Source organism: Mustela nigripes, chromosome 3 (genome assembly GCF_022355385.1).
Source record: "Mustela nigripes isolate SB6536 chromosome 3, MUSNIG.SB6536, whole genome shotgun sequence".
In the NCBI taxonomy this organism is placed as follows: domain Eukaryota; kingdom Metazoa; phylum Chordata; class Mammalia; order Carnivora; family Mustelidae; genus Mustela; species Mustela nigripes.
Window position 1 is genome coordinate 151,055,149 of NC_081559.1, and position 5,801 is coordinate 151,060,949.

The 5,801-nt window shown below is 36.7% G+C and overlaps 1 long non-coding RNA gene across 3 annotated transcripts in view; it reads left to right on the forward strand.

Annotated features, from left to right (window-relative positions):
* Window positions 1-1,784: 1,784 nt before the first annotated feature.
* LOC132013189 (uncharacterized) overlaps window positions 1,785-5,801 on the forward strand; it is a 153,373-nt gene continuing 149,356 nt past the window's right edge. For all 3 annotated transcript variants that reach the window (XR_009402905.1, XR_009402907.1, XR_009402906.1), the window contains exons 1-2: window positions 1,785-1,849; window positions 1,972-2,120. This is a non-coding gene — a long non-coding RNA (uncharacterized LOC132013189). The remainder of the gene's footprint in view (window positions 1,850-1,971; window positions 2,121-5,801) is intronic.

Sequence of the window (5,801 nt, forward strand, 5' to 3'; positions counted from 1 at the left end):
TTTATTTTTATTTGATAATTATTGCTTCAATTTATCTTTCTCTTCTTCACATTTTATTTTAAATATTAGGAAGAAACCAGGCCACATCTTTAATACTTGGCTTGGAAATTTCCTCAACTCTAGCACTTATATTTCTTTAATATTTTTATTTGTACGTCAACATCTAGCATTAGTCTCTGGGCTCTCTGTAAATAGACAATTGGTCTTGGGAATTCCTGGCACATATCATTGCTTAATAAACACTTTTAGTGGAACATGGCTTAATAAAAACTTGTTAATTGAATGAATACAAATAATTCATTTAATAGCCCTTCTCTACTTTCATTCTCCCATTGACTATAATAATAGGCGAATATTTCAACTGAGAATAGTTTTAAGGGTAATCTCTCTACCTTGAGAGGTGATTATAAATTTGCCAAGTTTGAAATTACAATCCAAAGAGTCTAAATAATTATTTTATTCAACTAATATAAATATGTGTGAAAACTAAAATTCCTTTCCTTAAAAACGCTATATACTCACTATAGAAAACCTTTAGCTCAATACAACTAAATTGTGTTGTATAAACACACAAACCCAGTAAATGTTGAATTTATAAATAGATTTACTCTTTTTTCTCCTAACACCACTTTAAGAAGGACTTTAATATTCAAAAGAGAATAGGAAATGGGACACCTGGGTGGCTCAGTTGGTTAAGCAGCTGCCTTCAGCTCAGGTCATGATCCCAGCGTCCTGGGATCGAGTCCCACATGGGCTCCTTGCTCGGCAGGGAGCCTACTTCTCCCTCTGCCTCTGCCTGTGCTCGCTCTCTCTCCATCTCTCTCTCTGACAAATAAATTAAATCTTAAAAAAAAAAAGAGAGAATAGGAAAGTTGTACAACTGAGCAGTTGTCAGTTGAATCTTTTTGTTCACTATAAAACAAAACTTTATAATTCCCTGAAACCTTCTCATTCCTCAAGTGATAAATTCTGTATTAAATGTAGAATGAAGGTCATCTTCTGCATTTGAGGTGTATAAAGTAGTTTAACACCTGCCTCCCCAAAAGCAAATAATGCAATCAGATTTTTATTAAGATTTTTCCTTCCTATTAACTCATATGATCAATGCAGCTGTTAGAGATAGAGTTATGAAATGCAGTTTTCATTTAAAATAATTTTTTTGACTCCAAATAGGAAGAATTTCTTAAACTACCATAGAGAGAGGTTTTATTTTCATTAACAAAATATCTTTGAAATACATTAATTCCATGTGCCATCCAGGATTATATTTACCAGAAAGAGTAAATTTATTTATTTAAAATTTTATATATGTGTTCACCTAAAGAATGGTATAGTAGATATTTCAGATTTAGAAATGTTAGATATATAAAAATATTTTAAATAGTCATTTTTAGATTATTTATGAAAACCAGAATATAACTTCATTCACTTGGTTTGTTCAGTATAAAATATATTATATATTCTTTATATCACAGTCTTTCTGCTAGTCAGCTAAGTTGATGTTTGTTGATTGTACAGCCTTAAAAAGCCTGAATAATGGTGATTAATTTAAGTGGCTATAATATAATCTGAACCCAGCAGAGTGAAATAAATAAAATGAAACTAACAAACAAAAAAATATGGAGGACAAAAGGATTTAACCTTTCCTTAGAAACTGTTAAATGTGGAGAATTAAAAAAGAATAGTTACATTAAAAAGGACGTCTTTCCTGCTACTGAATATGTTTCTCAGTTCAGAGGGGGTGGCATTCCATCCTACATGCTCGCTCTCCTGCAATCTGTTCCCGACAGGACCATCCATCTGTTTAGCCTGAACAACCCTGCCGTTGCTTATGTGCTTATTCACAGATGTAAGTAGGAGGTTGACTACAGGTTTTCTGACTTATACTTGAATCCAAGCTAATGTGACACATTTGCAAGCATAGCTGCACATGTTCTGGTTTAATTGGGAAATCTCTCCTTTGACTTTCAGAATAGCACAGAAGCAGAGACTGAGTCTAAACAGACCTAGATTCTGAACAGATCTGACGCTGCTTGAAGAATCCTGGAGGTGTGGTAAGGAGACAAGGGCTGTCAGGAAGCAGGGATGGCTCTGGAAGGGGTGAGCAGCTGGCCTTCTTTGTAAGTTCTCCGTTCAGCATTGATGGGAGGTGGGAATCTGGGGAAGAGTCTGTTGGTTTAACATGGACTTTAAATGATCCAAAATGTCCTAAAGGTACAAAGTAATTAGGGCCCACTTTGTTCCCATAGCTGCTAGAGGCACTCTTCTAAATTCCTGTGATGCTCTAGCCACTTTCATTTGATATTTTTGGATCCTAGAATTATTTACACAGTTGGAATAGCATTTTTTGGTTGGAAAATTTAAATGTCTGAGGCATACATCAGTGGACTTCATTCACACTTCTGTAGATCTTAATCAAGGCACCCTATAAGCCTTGTTGGACATTACATAATGTTTACAAGTGCAAAATGTACCGAACATGTGTCAAGCATTAAAAAAAAAATCTGCAACTGTGGAGTAGCACTTCAGTATGATTTATAATAATGCATTCTGCCTCTAAAATGTTTTGACTACTTGTGGTAATTGTCTTACAAGTGAAAGCTAGCCTCCTTCTCGGAATACTTGTGATCTAAGCATATCAAACCTCCACATCTTTGCTCACACTCCTTTCTCTGTACCTTTTATCTCTTAGGGTGTGTGTGTGTGTGTGTGTGTTTTAAGATTTTTATTTATTTATTTATTTGACAGAGCGAGAGAGAGCACAAGCTGGGGCTCTTAGGGTATTTAAATAGTTTTAAGTTCCAGCTCAAATGGCATCTCCTCCATGAAGTCTTCCTTGATCCTCTCAGTCAATAGGAATCACTTACCACCTCTGTGATCTCATACTACTTTGTTTTTTTCTGTCATATCAAACATCATCACAAGCTGAATTGGGTCATTCTTGTAAACTTGTTCACATTTTCTAGTGGACTCTGAGATCTTATTTCTGTTTGTGTGACTTTGTGTCTTAGTAAAGGATATTAAAGTATGTTCTCTATAAATGCTGATTGGGTTGAATTTTAGGTATTCATGAAATGCAAGTTCCAGTAAAGCTTTTCTATAATTGTATCTGGATAGTTCAGTTTTAAAAGTAAGGAGAGCTCTTATAATTCTTATGATACTTAAATTTGCTTACCCCTTTATGGTTTAAAAATACTTCTATAATATGTGTATGCAAATGTAAGAGTCCATTTAAAAAAACAAAACAAAACAAAACAGCCACTAACTCTAGAGTAGGTAACATGCAATGGGACCTGGGAAAAGAAAAAACCAAAAAAAAAAAAAAAAGCAAAAAAACAAACAAAAAAAATAGAAATCTTCAAAGAAGTGGAGGACTGTTTGTTGGGGTTAATGTAGAGCATGAAATTGACCAGAATACTTGCTTGCTAAAATGTAACACGGAGGCTGCTGGGGGTGAAGGAGGATTTTGGAGAAGGGCATGGGCCTTGGGAATGCAGAAGTCTGAGTGACCACTCGTGGTTGGCATGCCATGGGGAGTTACCTTCCACTAAGATTTCTCAGCCCCAACAGCTGCCCTGTGATCTAAGAGATGTATGCATTGTCTCTTAGGCTGCGTTTAGCAGAACTCATGGAACACGCAGATTAGTGCATCTATCGTTCTCTTAGATCCTCCCAGTTTCAGTGAGACCTCTTGTCACACATCACGTGCTTGAGAAACAGTGATAAAGATTCACGATTATCCTGAAGGACCATAAAAGCAGGAGCAAAGAAGAGCAAAAGATCTTGGTCTTTGAGGGTTGACTCCATTAGTTTTTCCTCTCTGTCACAGGAAAGTTTGGAGTAATCTTTCATTCGTGGGTGCAGGGATTGCTGGCCATTACTGGCAGTTATTCAGGGAGTTCTCAGAATGTGTCATTCTCTTCCTCACAAATATTTGGAAAATATGGGATAGAGAGAGCGAGAACTGTAAAATAGCAAAGAATAGACAGTCTTCCCCCATTTCCACTAACTTTTATGAAGCGTTCCCGCTAAGTTTACATTGGAGGACAATCTTATCTCAGAAGTCTGTACATTTTCACAGGGGTGTGCTATAACAAAGAACAACAGAAATAGAGCACTTCTAAGTCATTCTCTGGGAGGTAAGCTCTAAGAGTTCATAAGATGTATTTCAGCATTTCCCAAGGGAAAGAGATCAAAGGGTGGGATTCTAGATGTCCTAACACACACTCACACACATGGACATACACACACACACCCCTGCCTCAGTCTGGCAGAATTAAGTTGATCTCCCTATTAAAATATTTGAAAAAACGTTTCCTTGACTAAATATTCTGAAGACCATTGACCTAACAGTAATGAAGACAAAAATTAATACATTATTAAGTAATCGTTTTATTGCAGCTTTCTAGAAAGCAAAGCTCAGGCAAAGATTAATATGCGGAAGGTTCATCAGGGAGAATGTTGAGGGAAAGGAAGGTGAAGTTAGGAAAGATGTAAAACTCATTTCACAAGGAGCAGTGAAGAGACACACAGGTCCCTCAAGGGGTGATCATCTGTTTACAGAAACTCCTTTTAAGATTCCCTGAATAGCAGGAGGTGGGATAATTTACCTACTGGCTGTCTCCCTTTACACACATCCCATTGCTTGCTTCATTCCACAGCAAGCTTACTCACAGAACTTCCAAGTTGCATCATCAGGTCCCTTGACAGTCACTGCTAGAGGCAGTTCCCATGTCCATGGTGGGCATTTCTTCCAAGCCTAGAAGTAAAGATGAAACCCAGCAAAGTGGAGCTTCAACCAAGAGAAATAAAGAAAGCAGTTGAGGGAATTTGGGGAGAAGCACAGGTGTGTGTCCAATGTAAGTATAATTCTAAGAAACTTTGAATTGTAGAAGGAAATATTTTTACTTGAATAAATGTCAACCAGCACAAACCTTAGACTGGCATTATATAGATAGATGTTGTAGAAGAAATGCACAAGGAAAGGCATAGAGGTACCAAAATAACACATTAAATGAGAATGGGAAAATTTTGGCTTGTCTGAAGTATAGACAAATTATTCTTGGTTATAGCTTCACTTCACTGGACAGTATCTAGGAAAAAGAGGAATTGTGTTATGGAGTTGGTAAAGGTCATATAAGACTAGAACATAGCCAGTGCTTTAACCCAATCTGCTTGGGGCTTACCTAAATGTCTTATGAAAGAGAGAATTCAGCAATGTTCTAAGCACTGTGCAAAGTACGAGGGATTCAGGTATAACAGCTCGTAATTATTACCATTAGTTTTGAAGTGCTATATGATATATGATAGCTTACACAGAAATATGCTTATCCCTCCATGCTGTTCCCACATACCCAGTCTTACACAGTGCGTATTAAAGATTTAAAGATGGGTTGGCCTGAATTCAATTCCCAACTCTTCCACTTTGAATGTCTTACTCTGAACCATAGTAGCTTTTTTTTTTTTTTTTTTAAATTTTTTATTTTTTATAAACATATATTTTTATCCCCAGGGGTACAGGTCTGTGAATCACCAGGTTTACATACTTCACAGCACTCACCAAATCACATACCCTCCCCAATGTCCATAATCCTACCCCCTTCTCCCAAACCCCCTCCCCCCGGCAACCCTCAGTTTGTTTTGTGAGATTAAGAGTCACTTATGGTTTGTCTCCCTCCCAATCCCATCTTGTTTCATTTATTCTTCTTCTACCCACTTAAGCTATAAAATAGTGATTGGAATACCTCAAGCATAGTGATACAGAAAATTCACAAAGAATCTTTGATAGTGTTCTATCACAG